This window comes from Misgurnus anguillicaudatus, chromosome 20 (assembly GCF_027580225.2).
Source record: "Misgurnus anguillicaudatus chromosome 20, ASM2758022v2, whole genome shotgun sequence".
Classification (NCBI taxonomy): domain Eukaryota; kingdom Metazoa; phylum Chordata; class Actinopteri; order Cypriniformes; family Cobitidae; genus Misgurnus; species Misgurnus anguillicaudatus.
Window position 1 is genome coordinate 1,401,399 of NC_073356.2, and position 23,932 is coordinate 1,425,330.

The window sequence follows — 23,932 nt, forward strand, 5'->3', positions numbered from 1 at the left end:
TGAATTTTGAAGTCATAATTCGGCTTTTTATATTTGTAATAAACACATTTAGACTTCAGTATTCATATAATTTTTGTATTCATCTATGAAGACTAACTTGTTGGACCAAACGTGTAAGTGTCAACTTTTGTTAAACACAGAGTTTATTTCTTGCGATAATCTAAAATTGCCATGTCCCGCTAACTTCCAGGGTTAGCCTAAAAAAATATCCCTGCGGCTCTCTATTAACCTCCATCACTGCAACGTATACAACAAGCTGCTTTGGCTTTTGCTTTGATAACATGCCTGTGGACCTACGAGCGGCTTCATGTGTAACTGCATGTTGAAGGTACAAAAAACAGAAGTATAAATGATAACGGTGTAGGTCTTAAGCAAAACTATAATGCAACCTTAAGCCTTTTACCTTTATTCAGTGAGCAGTGATTCAAAACTTATTTAAAAGGTGGAGATTTTTGCATGCACTTTTTGCAGGAAAATACAGTCAAATTTGTTAAATACCAATGAAATGACTATAGTGACATTTGTGAAAATAAGGCTTTTCAATTTCTGAATAATAACCTTTTTGTTGCAATCTAAGTGAAATGTGAAATGAAACATACGAGTCTGATAAAAAAATGCTAATTTACAAATAAAAAAATGTTGGATGCACTTACAAGGTTTTGCTTTTATATGAACACATGTTAAAATTGGTTAATGTGATAAGATCAAATAAAGTCAAAATGTAAAATAACATAAATGACTTGCACAGCCATTAATACAGCTTTTACAGTGTATTTACAATGGTTGTAAAGGCTACTCTTACTTTAAATTATATATAACACTGGAGGTGGAGATGTGATTGACAGAAAACACTGCACTCCTCTGGTTCTTGATTTGAGAAACGCAGCTGTGGATCTGTTCGTGGTTGGGTGACACCTCTACAGATCCCTCCTGCTTGCCCTGTTCAAACTGTCTTTATTACAGCAAAAGCCTGCCGTGCACATCTGTACAAATGGGAAAGAGATTAAAGGTTTTAATGGGCTTAGACTTCCATGAATCTGGACTAAATCTAAGAAGTAATGTGTGTACGTACTCTTGGAGACAAATAAAATTGAATTGAGTTGTGTTAGGGCTTTGAAGCCTTTGTTGCACATCTAAAGCAGATTTTTAAACCTTCTCTTTGAAGGCTTTAAAGTGTAAAGAGTAAATAAAGCACAATGCTTTATTGATTTGTGAGTTTATAGCATTTATTTATTTATCATCACTTTCTTTAGGAATAAACAAGGGTATGTGTTTACATTATTAGTATATCATTATGTATGTATGTATGCTTTTATATGCATGCTTATTCCAAAAAAACAGAATATATATATATATATATATATATATATATATATATATATATAAACTAAAAACTAAAAACTAAACATTTTTTTATATATATATATATATTGAGTAGATAATGGAGTAACAATTACTACATATTATACATGTTTGTTTTCTTCAAATAAAGCACTAGCTTCCTCTGCTGGACAAGTAGTGTTAATGCAAGTCCAGGGAGTGTTTAGAGATTTGGTTTCTCTTAGATCTTATCAATATTAGTAGTATTCTATTTAATTCTTATGTTTATTATGATTATTTTGCACATCAATTTCATTTAAAGTGCTTTTTAAGAGCTACTGGTAAGTTTCATAACAGCAAGGCTTTTAATGAATAGGCACCCTTTGGGCACCCTTGGTAAATATGAGCAAAGAAAGCTGTGAAAATGAATCTACAATGTTTCTTCTTTTACGCTTTAATTAAAATGTATTTAGAAGTGTATTTAATTTCTCTAATACACACTTGACATAATTATTGGCACCCCTAAAAATTTTTATGAGTAAAATATCTCTGAAGTTTATTAACATTGATATTAACATTTTCTTAGCAAACCATGGTGACTAGAAACATGATGTTGTCCAGTCATGGCTTTCTGTTTCAAGAGAGAATAAATATTAAGTAACATAAACCCCAAGTCCCCTTAATCATTCATCACAGTCAATGGATAAACCAAAGACTACAGTTCTGATGTGCAGCAAAAGATTGTTTAGCTACACAAAATAGATCTTGACTTTCAGGAAATATTTAAACCAAAACATAAAAACACCTTTTTCCACAATCAGGGAAATAATGAACATGTTTTAATTGACTGCACCGCAAAATTAGCAGTGTTAAATCAACACTGCTGGTGTTTATATGAGTAACACCAGACCTGGTCGTCCCCATATATACACCAACAGTGTTGATTAAACACTGGTGATTTTGCTGTGTGGAAATCTGCCTGAAAGAGAATGTGTGTCATCTTGATGCTCAGCAAGGAGAATCATTTGAGAGAAAAAATACTCTCCAAGGATCACAGATGGAAAACTTCAGTAATCAGTTGAATCTTGGGGTCAGAAAGCTTAAAAAGATAATACAATACAACAGCACCTCCATAACCAAAAGTTTTTTGGGACACAGTTTAAGAAATCCTCTGCTATAATGTCAAACAAACTCCACTATATTCATTTGCCAAACTGGAACTTTGAACAGGACTGAGCACACAGGGATTAAAATGTGCTCTATGTCTACAGTAATTGTTTTGAACCTAATTTCATATAGGTCCTGGATATCTTATTCAGATACATGGCTTCATGGATTTTATCAAAAACTAACAGATAGAAAAGTCAAAACCTGACTTGCTCTGCTAGAAATCTTATAATGGGTCGTGAATCAATCTTTCTTCAAGACATTGACCAAGCACAAAATCAAAGTTCTGCCACAGCTATCACAGTTCCCTGACCTGAACTATACAGAAAATGACTAAAGAGGTGAGCATCAACATATAAAGGGTCTGGAGAAATTCTGTATGGAGAGATAATCTAAGATCACCTGCCATTAATTCTTCAACCTCATCAGACATTATAAGAGAAGACTCTGAGCTGGTATCCTTGCAAATGGAGGTGGCAAAGAGGATTAAATAAAGGAGTGACAATAATTGTGTCCAGTGTGTATGAGAGAAAAAATTTTTGGGAACACTTTACAATGAGGTTGTATTTCTTAACAATTAGTTAATTTAGATAACATAAACTAACAATAAACAATACTTCTACAGCATTTATTAATCTTAGTTCAAGTTAACATGAATAATTGTATTGACCTTAACTAACATTAAGAAGACTTAATACATGTTGAAAACTATATTGTTTATGGTTTGTTCATGCTAGTTAATGCATTTACTAATACAACCTTATTGTAAAGTGTTTCCTCTTGTCTTTTAAAACAATGACACTTTATGGAAATGTGTTAACAGACCAACAGTTAAATTGAAGTACGCTATACAGAAAAAATGCCCCTTGTTGTTTTTTCATCATTGTCATCAGAAACACTTTTTTGTGAGCAATGACACCAGGGCTTATCATTTTGAAGGCAATGAAACGACAAAAATATTTACTTTTGAGAGATAATCTGTTGGCACATAGAGGACTCATTCTCATTAAAAACGGCGACCTGGCCAAGATAAAGCGTCATAATGCAGACAACATAGGTTACACGTAAAAGACAAGACAATGTAGAACAAGTTACAAACAATTATTCAGTCAAAGCACTTTGTACAAAGTAATTCCAAATCCAATAACTAAACAAGTCATAGAAATCAATATAAAAACGTACTAGGTAAATAAACTATTAAATAAGTGCAGTTTACATTATTAACAAGTAGCAATATCGAGAGAGAAATAATTAAATAATAATTGCTCTAGTTTACACAGGGGAGAAATATACGCTAACATGAACAGTGATATGACAATAAGTTAGTTATCAATCGTTTAAAAGTGGATAACGGAACAATAGATTCAAGCCTTAAAGTTTTTTTGGAGTTCGTTCCAATCATTGGCAGCAGAAAACTGGAAAGAAAAACGACCAAAGGAAGTGCGAGCTTTAGGAGTAGTTAATGAGATAAGACTACTTGAGCGTAAATTACGAGAGGGAGAGGATACTGAGATTAGGTTTCTCAAGTAGGTAGGACCTTTGCCTAATATAGTTTTATATATAAAACAAAACCAATGTCGTTGTCGCCGGATGTGGAGGGAAGGCCAACCAATAAGTGTGTAAAGATTACAATGATGAGTACTAAATGGAGCGTTGGTGGCAAAACGTATAGCACAGTGGTATAGTACATCTAGCTTTCTAAGAAGAGTATTAGAAGCAGATCTGTAGACCACGTCACCAAAGTCTAGGATAGGAAGAATAGTCATATTTACAAGAGCATGTTTAGCAGGGAGAGTGAAAGAGGCTCTGTTACGAAAAAGAAAACTTATCCTGGATTTGATTTTGGATTGGAGTTTGTTAATATGGGTTTGGAAAGAGAGAGAGGAATCTAACCAAATACCTAGATATTTATAGTTGTCTACAAACTCCAAAACAGAACCATCCAAGGTGGAAATTTGTTTTGTGTTTTGAGAAAAAATGATTTGAGAAAAAAAACAAAAAACAAAGTGACGAAGAAAAACTGCAGGATGCTTTAGCCATACCAGCATCACTTAACTTCTTCCACCCTGAAGCTATTTTGGGGATTTTCGCCTGGATTTGGCCTACCCAATTTTAAAAGCTTCCCATACCCACATGCAAAGGTTTACATACAAAAGTTTGGTATCATTTTACAGGAAACCCTTTGAAATTTCATAAAACAATGTTGAAAGTGCTAAACATGGTTGTATGTGATGTCAGTCCTCTAATAAACACAAAAATAAATAGGCGCTTTTTGATGTTTTTTTCTAAAGTTTTTATTTAAAAGTGTATAACTCTGGCCCTGAGTGCCTCAGCTCCCTGCAGACAGTTTTGTTTGAGCAATTGCCAGCTTACAGAGGAAAAAAGTTTTTTTTCTCTATCATAATCTATGCAAAAGTTATTTTACTCCAACTGATGGGAGGAATAATACGGTTATGGAGTTAAATTTCTGCCAAAAAACATTTGAAGTGCTACCATAACCACATACAGTGGAATAAATGCAATTGCTTTATATCATTTTAAAGAAAACCCTTTGAAGTTACATAAAAAGCTGCTGTTTGTGACAAATAGTGTTATTTATGTTGTTTTTCATATGAGGAAACACCAAATTTTCTTTTTATATGTTGTAAATACTGCCTCTGATAGTGTATAACTCTGGTTCTGTGTGCTCTAGCAGACTGCAGACAGTTCTGGTTGTTACCAGCAGCAGACAGTAAACACCCAAAAAAAGAATGATCTCTTTAGCATGTCACATTCAAAAGTTATTTTCATTTTACTGAAGTGTCCGAAAATACATTTTTCATATAAATATTAATTTTTGTTTTGGACATATAATAAATAACAAGGGATTATTTATGCACACAACCTAAGAAAATGCTGTGAATGGACTCATTTTTTAGAGTAGGACCTAAGAGAAAAGATGGTGTATCATTTGTGGCTATATGTGCTATCTGAGGCAGTCCACACTCAATTTTCCCATATGTTTACAAAAGACGATTTTTTACCTTATTATTCATTCAACTATTGTTGGATATGTGTTGATAATAGAACAAAAATAACGCTGTAGCCTTATTCCTGAGAATGAGAGCTTTCAGTTGATATAAGACTTGCCCATGTTTGTCATACTTGAAAAATATGAAATATGTGAATATTAAATCATATAAAAAATTATGGGGGGGTGATAGTGTAAATTAAGTGTAAATAACTTTCTTACAGTAAAAGATTTCTCAAAGTGATGCATATCTGGAGAAAGTAGAGAGTCTAAGCTTTCAAACAGTATCTCATATGTGTTACTGGGGTCCATGATGGACCATTAAAGATTAAAAGAATATTTTATTTGAGTCAAAATACGAAATTTTGTACCCGGGACTGGGTCCTCAGGGTTTAAGAGGTTAAGCTACCTTGGTGTAACGTATGCTCTAAATGAAGTGAGTGAGAAGTGAATCCATGTGCAAAAGGTGTTTATTGTAAAATCCCAATAAAGGGCCAGCAACCAAATCCAAACAGGGTAAATCCAATACACGTAATCCAAATAACAGGCGAGGGTTCAAGGCAGGCAGAGACACAATCATAAATCCGAACAAACAGGCGAAAGATCAAGGCAGGCGGCAAACAGGCGATAAATCCAATAAAACAGGCGTGGGTCAAAAACAGGCAGATACAGATACAGATACAAAAACAGGGTAGCAGGTAACAGATCAACAGGTAACGGGCTGGGCATACGAATGTAATATACAGCGGGCAACAGGTGTACAGGAAGTGACTAATATACAAAACAAACAGGAAGTGTGAAGCGTGACATGGCATGATGAGTTTCAAAATAAAAGTCCAAACAGAGCAGAGAATCAAAATACAAGAACAAATAACAAAAATACACAAAATACAAGAAAATACAAGACAAAATCTTACAGAATCCCCCCTCTAAAGGGCGACTCCCGGAGCCCAACATTCAAAAAACAAAGTCCAAATAGAGGGTGGGCGGGCGGGCCAGGACCTCTTGGCAAGGCAGGGCAGTGCATAAGAGGTCCTGGGTCATGAGGCCAGGATGGTCCAGGGTCGTGGGGCCAGCATGGTCCCGGATCATGAGGCAGATGTGGACCTGGGTCATGGGGCAGGTGTGGGCCTGGGTCATGGGGCAGGTGTAAACCTGGGTCATGGGGCAGGCTAGGACCTGGGTCATGGGGCAGGCTAGGACCTGGGTAATGGGGCAGGCTGGGACCTGGGTCATGGGGCAGGCTGGGACCTGGGTCATGGGGCAGGCTTGGACCTGGGTCATGGGGCAGGCTTGGACCTGGGTCATGAGGCAGGCTGGGACCTGGGTCATGGGGCAGGCTGGGACCTGGGTCATGGGGCAGGCTTGGACCTGGGTCATGGGGCAGGCTTGGACCTGGGTCATGGGGCAGGCTTGGACCTGGGTCATGGGGCAGGCTTGGACCTGGGTCATGGGGCAGGCTTGGACCTGGGTCATGGGGCAGGCTTGGACCTGGGTCATGGGGCAGGCTTGGACCTGGGTCATGGGGCAGGCTTGGACCTGGGTCATGGGGCAGGCTTGGACCTGGGTCATGGGGCAGACATGGAGCTATATCATGGGGCAGGAATAGACCTTGAACACAGGGAGAGGAAGGGTCCGCGCACACGTCGGCCGCCGCCTTGGTGTCCTCTGCCTCCGCCCTGTGTCCGGGTACTACCCCCCCCCCCCAAAAAAAAACTTGGGAAAGCTTCCACTGACCAAGGTGGCGATGTCCCAGATGGTGAATCAGATGAGTTCTTATAGCCAGGTGAATCAGATGAGTCTTTAGAGCCAGGTGAATCAGATGAATTAGATGGGATCGGTGAATCAGGCAGGACAGACGAATCCGATGAGTCAGGCGGATCAGATGAGTCAAGCAGATCAGAAGAGTCGGGCAGATCAGAAGAGTCGGGCAGATCAGAAGAGTCGGGCAGATCAGACGAGTCGGGCAGATCAGACGAGTCGGGCAGATCAGACGAGTCGGGCAGATCAGACGAGTCGGGCAGATCAGACGAGTCGGGCAGATCAGACGAGTCGGACAGATCAGACGAGTCGGGCAGATCAGACGAGTCGGGCAGATCAGACGAGTCGAGTGGTTCAGGTTCAGGGTCTTGAGGAACCTCGGGAACAACAGAGCAGAAGGCAGACCAAACGAACCACAGGGCTATGGCAAATTCAGGTAATATACTGTCCAGGAGACATACCTCAGTGGTAGATTCAGGCATGGCGGCCATCTTTATGTCAGGTGCTGGGTGAATAATAGCCCTCATGAGTGCAGGTGTGGTGGTGACGATGGCCCTCTGAATTAAAGGTGCAGGGATGGTTGTAGCTCTCTCATAAACAGGTGCAGGTGCAGAGACAAGCAGGATGGCGGCCATTTTGGGAACAGGCAGGGTGGCGGCCATTTTAGGGACAGGCAGGGTGGCGGCCATTTTGTGAACAGGCATGGTGGCGGCCATTTTCTGATCAGGCATAACTTGTACAGGCTTGGGCAGAACAGGCATGACATGGCTTGGTGTGTTGTGAATAGCCTCTGGTTCGCTATCCACAACACCCACAGTGAAGGGAGAGCCACACAACAACAGAGCAAAGTCAATATAACTCTCCAGGGACCAGGCAGACATATTATGAGGCATACACAGACGCAACCATTCATCCAACGCATTGTAAAAAATGGGTTTCAGAGTGTCCTCATCAAAATGTACTCGATTAGATAAATCCAAAAAGTCACTTACATAATCTTCAATGGGCCGGTGGTTCTGACGGAGTGCAAGTAGTGCATAAACAGGTTTCATGGTGCTGGTGGGAAGTTACAAACCTTTGCTGGATTCCGGGTTAGGCTGATTATTACATCGCCAAATCCTGTCTGTTTATCTGCCTGTTTCTGTTTATCTGTAGGCCTACCTGAATCTGTTATCTGTTTTATCTGTTACCTGGATCTGCCTGTGTTTTTGACTTCTGCCTGTATTTTGGATTTAATGCCTGTTTGCCGCCTGCCCTCATATATTTTGCCTGTCTTTGGATTTACGATTTGGATTTACCTTTGGATTTGTTTGCTGGCCCTTATTGGGATTTTACAATTAAACACCTTTTGCATATGGATTCTCAACTTCTCCGCTTTCTTTAAAGCACCCCGTTACACTTGGGTACTATGAAAGGCGCTATAAGTCTAAGTTATTATTATTATTATTATTATTATTATTATTATTATTATAAGCGCTATATGTATCCTGATGGATAGTGTAGTGTATAAGCGCTCTGTTTTGAGCTAACTGTGCTCTGTCAAGTTCAGTATAAACTCACACCACTTATAATATTCAATACAAATGGCTTAACAAATTGGGAGGGGGAAGTTAGGGGACAAAAGAGGTAGTGCAAAGAAATGTTTTGAGGTGCTTTTTGAACATCAGTAGGGACGGGGCAGAGCGGACATGATGAGGTAAACTGTTCCAGAGTCTGGGAGCATTGGCAGAGAAGGCCCATGTCTCCAAAAGTCCGCAGCCTCGTGCGTGGAGTAGCCAGCAGGTCCTTGTCAGAGGACCGCGGGTCTCGTGACTGAGTGTAGGGGTGAAGTAGATCTGTGAGGTACTGTGGAGAGAGTCCATAGAGAGATTTGTAAGTTAGCAGAAGGATCTTGTAGGTGATTTGTGACTTAACTGCAACCAATGGAGCTGTTTGAGGATGGGAGTGATATGCTGCCATGGCTTTGTGTGGGTTAGAACCCTGGCAGCTGAGTTCTGGACATACTGAAGTCTGCTAAGGGCCTTGGTGGACAGTCCAGAGAAAACACCATTACAGTAGTCCAGGCGGGAGGTGATGAAGGCATGGATTAGTGTCTCAGTTACTGAGTGCGTAAGTGAAGACTGGAGTCGTGAGATGTTTTTGAGGTGGTAAAAGGCGGACTTAGTGACATTGTTGATGTGAGCCCAAAAAGAGAGGGTGGAGTCCAGCATAACACCCAGATTACGCACCTCAGAAGATGGGGAAAAAGAGCAGCCATCAACAACCAGGGCCAGGTCTCCAATTTTCCTGAGCAGAGGTGGAGGGGCCACCACCATGAACTCGGTCTTATTACTGTTGAGTTTGAGTAGGTTAGCAGTCATCCATGATTTGAGTTCCTGCAGGCAGTTGAGAAGTTGTGTGGGTGAAAGCTGGGAAGAGGGGTTTGTGCTGATATACAACTTGGTGTCATCAGTGTAACAGTGGAAGTTGAGTCCATGTTTACGGATAATACATGACCTAGGGGTAAGATGTAAATGGTGAACAGCAGAGGACCAAGCACTGAGCCCTGAGGCACACCATGGTTGGCGGGTGCTGGATCAGAGTTGGAGCCACTTAGAGTAATGAATTGGTTCCGGCCAGTGAGGTGGGCCGTAACCAACACAGTGCTGTGCCACAAAGGCCGATGAGATCAGAGAGACGGGGAAGGAGGATGGCATGGGAAACTGTATCAAAAGCCGCAGACAGATCAAGGAGGATGAGAATGATGATAAGGCAATTGTCATCAGCGAGCAGGAGGTCATTAGTGATTTTAATGAGGGCAGTCTCAGTGCTATGGTGGGTTCTAAAGCCAGATTGAATCTAAACCTAATCTGAGGCACTATTTAAAGGGGCAATAAGTAGGATTTACCCCCATCTAGTGGTGAAATTGTATTTTGCATTCAAACGAATAGTGCTCTCTAGCGCCTCGCCTTTCCAAATGCATGTTGCAACTACGGTAGCCGTTATGTAATCACTGATCTCCTTGTCCGTTTCAGCTGGTTCACGTGTTCTGAATGAAAACGCGTTGTGGAAACGCGTTGGCTTTTTGTCCCTCTCTTCTATGATTGTTTATCAATACTGCGGAACGGCACATAAGTCTCCTTGGACTTACCCGTTCAATGTAAGTAAAGTGGAGAAATTCTAATCTTACAAAGAAAAGTAAGATCACTGGCAGAGGTCATTTGACACCAACGAGGACAAATTTATGAATAAAGACATTTATAGCGGCAACCAATAACCGCTCAGGGGCGAAGTATCGAGAAGAAGCGTTTGCTGACGCGTTCCAGTTGTTCTTTGATAATATTTATTGTAGAGACATTCATATATACAAACAAACGAAAACAACAAACTCATAAACAAAAACGCATACGATGATGCAAAACACTAAAGACAGACATACTTTTAACTGATGATGAAGTCAATAGACCAATAAAGTTTACGGTAACCTACGATGTTTGACGTCCAAGTTTACGGTCAACAGAAAGTAAGCTTTCCCGCTTACTTCCCCCCTGTTCCAATACATACACTACCAAACAGGAAATGGAGTGAAATACTTATACAGGTGAAACCAGTGAAATACCATGACCCGGAAGTGAATACTCAAAGAAATTACAAAATAAAGGTTCAAACATATAGTGCACTTACATTCCAGCCCCTGATTATTACACAATACATCTGTAATAATCATCAAATATAATTAAGAATAAATATAAACATTTACACTGCAGTATGGCACATACATTTTCATTAATTTTTTTTTGTTCTTTTTTCTTTTTCAATAAAAGTCTGTTTAGTTCATCTTTGTAGATACAAAGTTTGTCCTCAATAATGTAAGAATTGTCATGTTCGTTGAGAGCTCTCAAATGTCACTATAAGTTGTTAGTCCGTAGATTCATGATGTTCCTCAGCTTCAAGAAGACAAATAATTTTTGTAATTGGTCTAGTTAAGGGGGAACTCTTAGTCTTGATTTTGACTTGTCGTACAAATCCTTTTTTGTCCTTTATGGTGTCCACAATTCTACCCATATTCCAGGAGCTCCTTGGTGCATTGTCGTCCACTACAAGCACAACATCTCCCAACTGAAAGTTGCGTGTTTTTACAATCCACTTTTGTCTCTCCTGTAGTAGAGGTAGGTAATCGGTTATCCATCGCTTCCAGAAGAGATTTGACATGTATTGAACTTGACGCCATCTTTTACGCGTATACAAGTCCTCTTTTGTGAAGATTCCAGGAGGTAATGTCAAATTGGTCTTCAATAAGAGAAGATGATTAGGTGTTAAGACATCTAAATCATTAGGGTCAGAAGAAGCTCTTGTTATAGGTCGATTGTTAAGTATTGATTCCACTTCACAGAAAAATGTAAGAAGACCTTCTTCGTCCAAGCGCTGACCTTGAACAATAGCATTCAGGATTTTCCTTATAGATCGTATTAATCTCTCCCAAATTCCTCCATGATGCGAACCAGTAGGTGGATTGAAAGTCCATTTTATCTTCTTTTGAAGAAGAATGTTGTTGATCTGATTTTGGTTCCAATTTTGTATTGCTTCTCGTAATTCACGTTCAGCTCCGACAAAATTTGTCCCATTATCTGAGCGTATTTCAGCCACTTGTCCACGTCGAGCAATGAAGCGTCTTAATGCATGAATAAATGAATCTGTATCCAAGGATGGAGTCATTTCAATGTGAACAGCTCTTATGGCAAGACAAGTAAAGATAACGCCATAGCGTTTTAGTGTGACTCTTCCCCGTTTTATCTCAAAGGGACCAAAACAATCTACTCCAACCCGAGTAAATGGTGGTTTATCTGGTAAAACTCGATCGGGTGGTAAATCTGCCATTTGTTGATGTCCTGCAGTTCCATGGAACTTTCGTCATACAACACACTTTGATAGAATTCTTCTTATGGCTGCAGCAGCTCCAGTGATCCAATATTGTTGTCGAAGGATAGCCAGCATGTAGTTTCGCCCACTATGTCCAACTTGTTCATGAATGTGGTGCAAAATCAGGTTAGAAATGTGCATATCCTTAGTCAGTACAATTGGATGTTTAGCTTCTTCAGGAATTTCTGCATTACTAAGACGACCACCAGCTCTTAAAATACCAGATTGAAGTATGGGATTGAGATTGTAGAGAGAACTACTTCTCTTGACTATTCCGTTCTTTTGCAGACTTGTCAACTCATCAGAAAATTTCCACTCTTGACACAGTCGTATGATTTCCATTTCTGATTTTTTCAACTCCTCCAATGTAAGCAGGTCCTTGTGTCCAATAGATGTTAACTTTTGTATTCCTTTATCAACAGTTGTCATCTGCTGAGATGGATCCACGGCCTGTGGCTGTTTCCGCTTTCTGACACGATCCAACAGTATTGTCTTTAAGCGAAGAATCCATGCAACAGCCTTTTTCAGTCGCATCCAAGAAGAAAAGTAATTAAAGAAGCGTAATAAGGAGTCTGATTCTTCCTTGACTTCTATCCTGCTTACCAAGACACTTACTTTCACTTCAGGATCATTAGACATCATTACATCTTGACAGGTAGGATCTACTGGCCATTCTTCTTGTGGCTGGACAAGAAATGTAGGACCAGTAAGCCACATACTATTTTGTAGAAATGAATCCACCTTTACTCCTCTTGATGTTAAATCCGCTGGATTACTCAATGAATTCACATATTTCCATTGTGATATGTCAGAGTTCTTCAGAATTTCAGACACTCTGTTAGACACAAAACACTTGAATCTTGTGGTCATATTCCGTAAGTACTTAAGAACCGAAGTACTATCTGTCCAGAAGATTGATTCCTGAAAGGGCATCTTAAGCTCTCTCATCCATATGTTGTTAATGCGACTAGCAAGTGTGGCAGCTGTAAGCTCCAAGCGAGGAATCGTAGTGGATTTCAACGGCGTAACTCTTGCCTTACTTGCTAAAAGAGTTGAATGTGTCAAATTATTGGCGTTGTGAATCAACAGGTAAGACACCACACCGAATCCTTGTTCACTTGCGTCTGAAAAGTGGTGCATTTGAGCAGATGTTACTTCACCAAATTCATCAGGCTTTATACACCTTTTGACCTTGAAACTTTCCAAATGATGCAGGTCATCTAGCCACTTCCTCCAACGTTGTATATAGTCGTCAGGAATAACATTGTCCCATCCAATTTTCTTTCTGCATAGATCTTGTAGGATTATTTTTGCTGATAGAATCACAGGTGAGAGGAATCCTAGAGGGTCATAGATGGAACTAACAACAGAAAGAATTCCTCTTCTGGTAAAAGGTCGTTCACGGACTACCACCTTAAATTGAAAGGCGTCTGACTCAGCACACCATTGTACTATCAGGGCTCTTTCTAGTGGTAATACATCATGATCCAAATCCAGGTCCTTTACCTTGCTCTCTCTGTCCTTTTCAGGTATGGCACTCATTACGGCACGACTGTTACTCATCCACTTAGTTAAGTGAAATCCTCCATTGGCACACATATCAGTGAGGTTTCTGTACAGACGTACGGCATCAGATTCAGATGTTACAGAGACGAGACAGTCATCCACGTAGAAGTTATTAAACACAACGTCCTTTGTCTTGTCGTCATATAGGTCCTTTTGATCTGTTGCACATTTCCTTAATGCAAAGTTTGAGCAACTCGGTGAAGATGTGGCACCAAATAAATGTACCACCATTCTGTATTCCTCCAAACTGTTGTTCACGTTACCTTCAGGCCACCAAAGAAACCTTAAAAGATCACGATCTTCTGGGTGAACTTTCACCTGATGAAACATAGACTCAATGTCGGCCATCAGGGCAACAGTTTCTAGTCTGAATCGTACAAGTACGCTAACTAGTGAACTAGTTAGATCAGGGCCATGTAAGAGATTACCATTCAAAGATGTACCTTGATAAGAAGCGCCGCAATCAAACACAACCCTTATTTTGTGTTTTTTAGGATGGTATACACCATGATGTGGTATATACCAAAGATGTCCATCACATCTTTCCAACTCAGCCACGGGTACTCTTTCTGCATAACCCTAACCAATGACATCTTCCATGAAGGTGGTGTAGTTTGCATGAAAGGTAGGATTCGCATTGAACCTTCTTTGCAGATGTACAGCACGCTGCTCCACAACTTTACGATTCATTGGCATGATTACATCAGTGTTTCTGAATGGCAGTCCAATGTGATAGTGACCATCAATGAGTTTTGCTGAACGGGACACAAAATCCATAAATTGTTGATCTTCCCTCGATGATCCAATCTGTTCATCATGAGCAGTCTCAAGAAAATCTGCCTTAAACTGTTGCTTCCACAGTTCTTCCAATTTCAGCACCGAAATCCTATTCACCATTACAGGAGATCGATTCATAGTTTCTTTATTTGTGACCGTTCCTTTAAGTGGTCCATTAATCGTCCAGCCAAACATAGTTTTTATTGCATAGGGACCATTATTTTGACTTCTTATGATCTGCCAAGGTTCTAATGCCTGTGGAACATTGGCTCCAATCAAGAGTTCAACATCAGAGTCTATTGCAGGTAAGTTGAGGTGACACAAATTTGGCCAAGACTGAAGATCATTTTGTGAAGCTATATTAGCTGTAGTTACAGGCATAGCATCTTGAGTATATACCTCAGGTATTAAACAACAACGTTCCTGATTCAACCCAGACACTTCCAAATCATTCAGGACATAACTGCTGACTGATTTGTCTTGACTTATGGTCTTGAGAAGAATATTCACTTTTTTCCCAGGGAGATTGAGCTTATTCATTAAACTTTCGGTACAAAATTAAGCAGAGCTGCCTGAATCCAGAAAAGCATAAGTTTTCACAACATTATTTCCCTTTTTTGACTTGACACACACAGGAACAATGGATAATGTACAGCAGTCTGTACCAGCCCCAGTATGAGCATTGGACTGTAGGGAAATCATAGCACTACCAATAGCAGTTTTCAATTCAGATTGCTTGTGTGAAGTATCTGACCTTTCACGTGGGAATATGTGAAGAAGATCTGTATGATTAAGAATACATACAGTGCAAGTTCTTCTCTTCTTGCAATCTCTGCTGATATGTCCAGTCTGTAAACAACCAAAGCATATTCCTTTAACTTTCAGGAAGTTCATCTTTTCTCTGTGCCCTTTCTTTGAAAGTTTATGACAAACACTCAATGCATGTTCTCCATCACAAAAGATACAGTTGTTGTTAGTTAAGGTCTTATTGTGCTCCTTTACATCAGACATGGAAGAAATTGTAGTAGCAAAACTACTTCTGGACTTTTGCTGAGTCATTCTTGCATTCACTTTGTTAGTTCCTGTGGAGGGTGTATCCTGTATATTCCCAAACACAGGATCTGAAAGGATTTTCACATGTTTCTCAATAAAATTGACAATATCAACAAAGGTAGTCTGACTGTTGTTTCGTTCCTTTAACTTGTATGCAACAATTCTCCATTTATCTCTGTATTTGTATGGAAGTTTTGAGAGAATGATCTGCATGTTGGAAGTGAGGTTTAACTCATTCATGTAATTCATACTTTGCATAGCATTGCAACAACTCCTTAGGAAGAGAGCATATTCTTGCAGAGCCTTTGCATCTTCAAATTTAATCACTTTCCATGAAAGAGCTTTGTTCATGTAAGAAGCAGCTATTTTCACTTCATCTCCAAAATTCTCCTTGAGTAAAGCTTTTGCCTTCAAATAGCCTTGTAATGGAGTCATGTGTTGGCAACTTCGAACGATTTCTTTGGGCTGTCCTCTTGTATATTGTTCCAAAAAATGCAAGCAGTCACCTGGGCTATCTGCCCTTTTTTCCACCACTTCCTCAAATGATCGTAAGAATTCATGAAAGCGTAATGGATCTCCATCAAAGTAAGGTATTTCTCTAGGTGGAAGTGAAGATAGGGTATTCTGTTTAACCAACAAGGTAGTTATTTCATTCTGCTTATCAATAAGCTGTAGCATATTCATGTAACTGAGATCATTTTGAACACTCGTTCCATTACCAGTTCCATTTCCAGTATTCTGATTGTCCAATAATGACATGCTAGATGCAGGAATTTGAGAATGTTACATTTTAGGTCTGATTGATGGTTGTTGTACTTGAGCTGAGATCCCCTGTGCAGCATGAGCTGAGATCCCCTGTGCAGCATGAGCTGAGATGCCTTGTGCAGCATGTGTTGAGATGCCTTGTGCAGCATGTGTTGAGATCCCCTGTGCAGTATAAGCTGAGATGCCTTGTGCAGCATGAGCTGAGATGCCTTGTGCAGCATGAGTTTGAGATACAAATGGATCAGTATCTGAGGGAATCAATGCTTCCACATTAATATGACGAGAACTGGATTTAATTCTATTAGCAGAGGTATATGATCCTAGTTTTGCATTTTGATACACCTTTAATTTAGCCATTGACTCAGCCAGTTTGGTTTCCAACTCCAGATTTTCTCTTGATTTCCTCAGTTGCTCTTCTTGCTCCTCCAATGCATGTTTCCTGTGTAACATTTGTTGAGTGGCTAATAATGCAGCCAATTCTGCTTCAGCCTTAAGACGTGTAGATGACACAGAAGAGCGGCTGGATCGAGATCCATGAGACATTACTCCAGAAGACCCTTTTTTGCTTGTGTTTGAAACACTGTCACTTGGTTGAACATCGTCATTACAATCACCAGACTCAGTTTGTACAGGCTTGTGTTGAATATTACATGCTGTAGCAACAACAGAAGTAGATAACTCTGGTATACATGTCATTTGTGATACGATGACTGGTTCATGAGGGTTAAAAGCTTTTGAATTTTTAGCTTCAAAGAGCCATAATTCCAAATCCTCCACAAAACCATAATAACGGGTACAGATGGCATCAAACCATTCATTTTGTTTGCTCATTTCATCCAGAGGTACAAGAGGCAGTAAACATTTGTGTGACACAATAGCTTCAGACATAGTCAGTTTCATACTTTCCAACATTGAGCTCAGTTGAGAAGCATTTTCATCACATTTCATCAGTTCCATCATGATTCCAATCATACCCTTCACTTTGTTCACTTTAGTTTTCCGATCCTTTTGTAGCGATTCAATTATTGCCAACAAAGCCTTAGCCGTGAGCTTACGCTCTCATTTGCCACCATCAGCGTCTTGGTCGCTGCCATTAGCATTTTGCACGCCCCCATCGGCGTCTTGCTCGCTGCTATTAGCGTCTTGCATGCCACAATCGGCGTCTTGCATGCCGCAATCGGCGTCTTGCTCGCCGCTATCAGCGTTTTGCTCCATACAGTTCATCAACACAACAACGAAGTGAACTCAATTCCAAACAGCGCTGTCTTCGCGTACACAGAGCAACATCCACAATCATGAGCTCATAAGCAAACGCGCCTCAAATCCAATTCCAATCCAACGTAGCAGCAGCACGTAGCAGTAGCATATAGCAGCGTCTTCCACAGCAACAACAAACACAGCTCACAAATAATTGAAATCGCTGACATACCTCAATTGCCGTTTTCGTGCGACAAGTATGTGTGGTGATGAGTCTTCTTATACAAACACAGGTGAGCAGATGAAGCCATTTCCAATTGCGTCCAAACTTCCAAACCGAGCCGTTTTCTGTTGACTTATATATAGCGGCAACCAATAACCGCTCAGGGGCGAAGTATCGAGAAGAAGCGTTTGCTGACGCGTTCCAGTTGTTCTTTGATAATATTTATTGTAGAGACATTCATATACAACAAACTCATAAACAAAAACGCATACGATGATGCAAAACACTAAAGACAGACATACTTTTAACTGATGATGAAGTCACATTAAAATAGACCAATAAAGTTTACGGTAACCTACGATGTTTGACGTCCAAGTTTACGGTCAACAGAAAGTAAGCTTTCCCGCTTACTTCCCCCCTGTTCCAATACACACACTACCAAACAGGAAATGGAGTGAAATACTTATACAGGTGAAACCAGTGAAATACCATGACCCGGAAGTGAATACTCAAAGAAATTACAAAATAAAGGTTCAAACATATAGTGCACTTACAACATTGATTTTGATTAATAAAACACTTAAAATCCTACTTACTGTCCCTTTAACATAACCACAAAACCAAACCGATCATGAGACCCATTCACTTCCATAGTAGGAAAAAATAATACTCAGGAAAGATTGAATAGGGCTCATGAAAGATTTGGTTACAAAGAATCCTCAAAACATTTATACAGGTTTGTAACAACATGAGAGTGAGAAAATGATGACAGCATTTTCATTTTTGTATGAACTATCCCTTTAAATATACCAGAATTATTGATCCATGTCAGGGACTTCATGTCAGGGCCCGTCTTCCCATTCTCGGCTGACTGACTATGCCACCCCCCCACCTCTCCTTTACTTCATCTCTTGTCATCTGCTCTCAATCAAAAGTGCCTCCATTCTTCATGGTGCGTTCAGTCGCTCAGACGCATGACAAATGTGCAAATTAGCAGCTAATTAGGGCGATCAGGGAAGGAGAGTCTTATGATGTGGCCAGGCGTGGCTTTTCAAATGAAAGCGCCTGTAATTTGCATAAGAAGTCATTGAATTGCCTGCAGTGAGATGTGAAGGGAGTGTGGGGTGGGGTTTGGGGGGGATCTCTGGCTATGTGTAGTAATATTCCCCTTTCAAATGCCAAGGGTTGTGCTTTTGACTTTTACTTGAGATATTGATCGTATCACCTCTATTAAACCATAACAAACAAGCAAATGTATCTTATTGGTTGACACTTTTTTATTTTGCACAGTGTAACCTGTGGCTTATATGGCATTTAGATAAGTTGAATGGTTATCCACATGTGTCAGCGGCCAGCGATTGGACATTAATATTGAAAAAGGTCTTAAATGCAAATCTAATCGTGCCTTCGCATATTTGTGATATTAGACCAAGGGTGGGCATTCCTGACCCTGAAGGGCCAATGTCCTGCAAAGTTTAGCTCCAATATGCTCCAGTTTAGCTAGACTTACAACAAAATGAAACACAGGGCACTAACTAGACTAATACAAATGTACAAAGACTTGACTAGGATTTTGACAACAGGACAAAGTACTCACAGGTAGATTAGACAATGGATAAGCAACGAACACCTAACACATTGACATTAAATAGGAGAACTAATGAGGGGAACAGGTGAAAATCGTAACAGGTAAGGGATCGGGTAAAAAGTGACAAGACAAGGAAAACACGTGACTTGATAGAAACATCCAAGGCCACGTGTTCCCACACAAAACATGGTACTGTCAGAACCCTGCCACAAAGACTAGATATAATACATGACAAGATTTTGACAGGATCCTGACACTATATATCACTTGAAAGCTCTAAGAGTTTAGATGTCATTTATTATCACAATTTTGGTAAAGGAATGACATAGTGAGAGACATTTTCTAAAATGCCACGGGTATACGTTGTTGTTATATATTTGTAACACTAATACCCTGTTCCAAACCTAAACAATCTTGACAAACTATATATCACTGGAAAGCTCTCATAATGTAGCTTTCATATTTCAAGGTCATCTGTTGATATAAATAATGTAATGACAGTTTTTTTGTTACATGACCCCCCCCCCCATAGGAATGCATATTAATTATTATATATTCATAAAACTATATCCTATTATAAATCTTCAAAAATGTTGACAGACTATATATTGTTGGAAAGCTCTAAAAATCTAGTTTTCATATTTCAAAGCCTTTTTGCAGTAATAATAATGCAGTCACAGTAATTAAATAATTTGTGACAAGAGTATGCAGCAAATCATTGACACCTAGTGGCCATTGTTGGTAAAACCACTAAAAGTGTGACACAAACCTCATTTTGTGATTTTAACTTGAAATTTGGATCAGAACTACTTGAGACTAATGGCTTCATGTTTGCATTATTACTGTTATGGCATTATTTTTATTTATTAAAATAAATGTAAACTGCTATAACAATTTATTTATTTAATATTTTCACCTCCTGACACTTCTGTTCTCCAAAGTGTCTTCTTTAAAACATGACCAAGATAAGGCTTCTAGACCAAAAAATGCCAGAGTTATGATAATTTGAAGATGTATATCACATTTTCACCCCCCCCCCCCCTCCCCACTCAAAGGGTACATCACCACCTGCTGATGGAGAGATGCTGTGGATAAGCCAGGTTCACTCACACATACAACTACTCAACTGGTCTCTTCAAGCACATTTTCGCTACTAATAGAAATAATCACTATTGCCCACATCATTCTTTTCTATTGTGTTGACTGCCACTTCTATAAGCACAGACCATCATTGGCCATCATAAACCATCATTGTTCGTAGCTCATATGTGCATATGTGTGTGCATGTAGTGTTATCAGTTTTACATTCCCTCGTCTGTCATGGCAATCAAAACTTTGGGTAGTCATCTCGACCGGTGCAGTTCAATACTTAAATAAATGTAATATAAATATCTATTAATAATAATAGGCCTATATATGGGATTTTATTTACAAAATATGACTAAACCAAATGCATGTTCAACTTGTTTGGACTTTGAACTTGTTTGAACGCATCTTGGCTTAAAGCCGCTAGGAACTGTTGGGTTGTGGATTCAAGTCAGGTGGCTTGGGCTTGACTCTGACATAAGCGATGTGATCATGTTAAAGTGACACCATGTAATTTTTCAACCTTCATAATAAATTTTCAAGACCCTTGTGGTAGTACATCGACTTTAAATAGGTTGAATGACATGTCTACCATAGCCTGACGGGGTCTGTATCACTTTTACTCGTATTTTAAAACTTAGGGTTTCTGGTAGTAACCAGAGCACCAAAAAAAAACTACAAAATTCGACTGCTTTACGGCATACGTCACTTCCTCCACACAATTTGTTTTTAACGTGAATTCTGCTGGAGGCTACTTAAGGAGTGTAGAGAGCAACTTACAGCATGTGACTCCGTGGCACAGTTTTAGTGTCACGGACCTATAACACGGGCGATCCGGGTTCGATTCCCCTTTAAGGCAATTTTTTATATAAACTCACGATCTTGATTCATACATAAATGCGATCTTCTTTATAAATGACGGCGATTATCTTGCTTATAGTTCGCTGTATTCAGATGCTGTGTTCACGTACAGTTGTGTTCAAAATTATTCAACCCCCCAATGCTGTTAAGGGTTTTAGGGAATTTAGTGTACATTTGTAATTGTATTCAGAATGAAATCCTACAATGACTTCTTAAAGAACCATATGCAACTAAAATGACATCAATTGGTTTTTAAATATAGTAGTAAATGTTTCTTTTGTGAATTCTTCATTGACACAATTATTCAACCCCTTAAAGAACTACCACTCTGAAGAACAGAGGTTCATTGAAGTGTTTTCAATCAGGTATTGAAAACACCTATGGATGTCAGGGAACAGCAATAAAGCCTAATAAGCACCAATTAGGCAGCTTTAAAATGACTGTGATACTCAACTCCTTCTAAACATTTACTGGTGTGGTTACAAACATGGTGAAGTCAAAAGAATGGTCCAGGAAGACAAGAGAAGAGGTGATTAATCTTCACAGGAAGGGCAATGGCTATAAGAAGATTGCAAAGATGTTAAACATACCAAGAGACACCATAGGAAGCATCATTCGCAAATTCAAGGCAAAGGGCACTGTTGAAACGCTTCCTGGTCGTGGCAGAAAAAAGATGCTAACTGTGACTGCTGTGCGCTATCTGAAGCGTAGAGTGGAAAAAAGTCCCTGTTTGACTGCTGAGGAACTGAGAAAAGATTTGTCAGATGTGGGTACTGAAGTTTCTGCTCAGACAATACGGCGCACCCTGCGTACTGAAGACCTCCATGCCAGAACTCCCAGGCGCACCCCCTTGCTGTCTCCAAAGAATAAGAAGAGTCGACTGCAGTATGCCAAAAGTCATGTGGACAAACCACAGAAGTTTTGGGATAGTGTTCTGTGGACTGATGAAACAAAATTAGAACTGTTTGGGCCCATGGATCAACGCTATGTTTGGAGGAGGAAAAACAAGGCCTATGATGAAAAGAACACCTTGCCTACTGTGAAGCATGGTGGGGGGTCAATCATGCTTTGGGGCTGTTTTGCTTCTGCAGGTACAGGGAAACTTCAGCGTGTGCAAGGTACCATGAATTCTCTTCAGTACCAGGAGATATTGGATGACAATGTGTTGCAGTCCGTCACAAACCTGAGGCTTGGGAGACGTTGGACCTTTCAACAGGACAATGATCCCAAGCATACCTCCAAATCCACTAGAGCATGGTTGCAGAAAAAAGGCTGGAACATTTTGAAGTGGCCATCGCAGTCACCAGACTTAAATCCGATTGAGAACCTCTGGTGGGACTTAAAGAAAGCAGTTGCAGTGCGAGCAAGCCTAAGAATGTGACTGAACTGGAGGCTTTTGCCCATGATGAATGGGCGAAGATACCCGTAGATCGCTGCAAGACACTTGTGTCAAGCTATGCTTCACGTTTAAAAGCTGTTTTAACTGTAAAAGGATGTTGTACTAAGTACTAAGATTGAATGTCACTTGGGGGTTGAATAAAACTGATAATGATGTGAGCACAGAAAAGACATTTGTGGTTATTTCATTATAAATGTTATGTTATATTTGTCTGACCTACACATGCCTCTTTGATGTAATTGTAAGCAGGATGACTGAATGATCAAAATCAATGTCAAACCGGCCAAAACAATCAATTTCAGTTGGGGTTGAATAATTTTGAACACAACTGTATTTACCTTTCTTTTACTGTGTCTATGGTATTTACATTACAATCCAGGATGCTACAGCAGTCAAACTTGCTCACAGTGTAAAACCAAACCCTACTCATTCACCAATCAGATCCGAGCGTTTCTCTCTTCTCTCTTCCTCATTTGCTGCGTTCCGCTGTCACTCGCGTGATGTATTACAAAGCGGCAGACTTTAGGTCTGCTTGGATCACATTTACTTGGATTTGGAGCGACAATTTTCACACAAAAGAGAGAAAAAACGAGCGCCATTGCGGAAAATCCTGGTGGCGAGGGAGAGAGAGACGATGCATTTGTTTGGAAAAAGGCAAGGAAATATTTCTGGTTGTTTCTCAATTGGAAGGCTGCAGCCTCCGGAGGTCAAATATGGAGGCTGAATACGTCATCAAGCCTGGTTTATTAAGGTAAACTGAGCATTAGATTCGCAAGTCATAAGCATACTGCAACAATTTACGATTAACTAAGTACAATAGTCAACTTTATAATTGTTAATATTGTGAAATAAGAGAGTCTTGATGACGTATGCAGCTTATTGGCTTCAGTCTTCTGGTATGCTGCTGAAGGTGGCCGCCCTCAAACCAAAGATGGCCGCTGGAATACACACACGCAGTCGGGCAGGTCCTGCGCGGTTGCATCAAACCTTTCAAAATTCATCAAAAAACCCTCCATCTATTCCACAAGCTGTCTTATATCTAACTGCTGTCCTAAGCGTGTCTTTATTATTATGTGCGGTACGTTCTTGTAGTACTAAAACTAGCGAACAAGTCTACCACCCAGCCAAAGAGAGCCAATACCTCCTATTCTCAAGATTTTTGGACAATGGCCGCGCTAGGCCCTCCTCAACAAAACACCAGCATACTAATTCACGCAGCCCTTCTATGGGACTTGTATATTTCACAGCCATTTTGTTACT

The 23,932-nt window shown here is 39.9% G+C and overlaps 1 long non-coding RNA gene across 1 annotated transcript in view; it reads right to left on the minus strand.

Moving 5' to 3' along the window:
* Positions 1–418: 418 nt before the first annotated feature.
* The window catches only part of LOC141351315 (uncharacterized), a 49,016-nt gene continuing 25,502 nt past the window's right edge, over positions 419–23,932 (minus strand). The window contains exon 3 of the long non-coding RNA XR_012359526.1: positions 419–983. This is a non-coding gene — a long non-coding RNA (uncharacterized lncRNA). The remainder of the gene's footprint in view (positions 984–23,932) is intronic.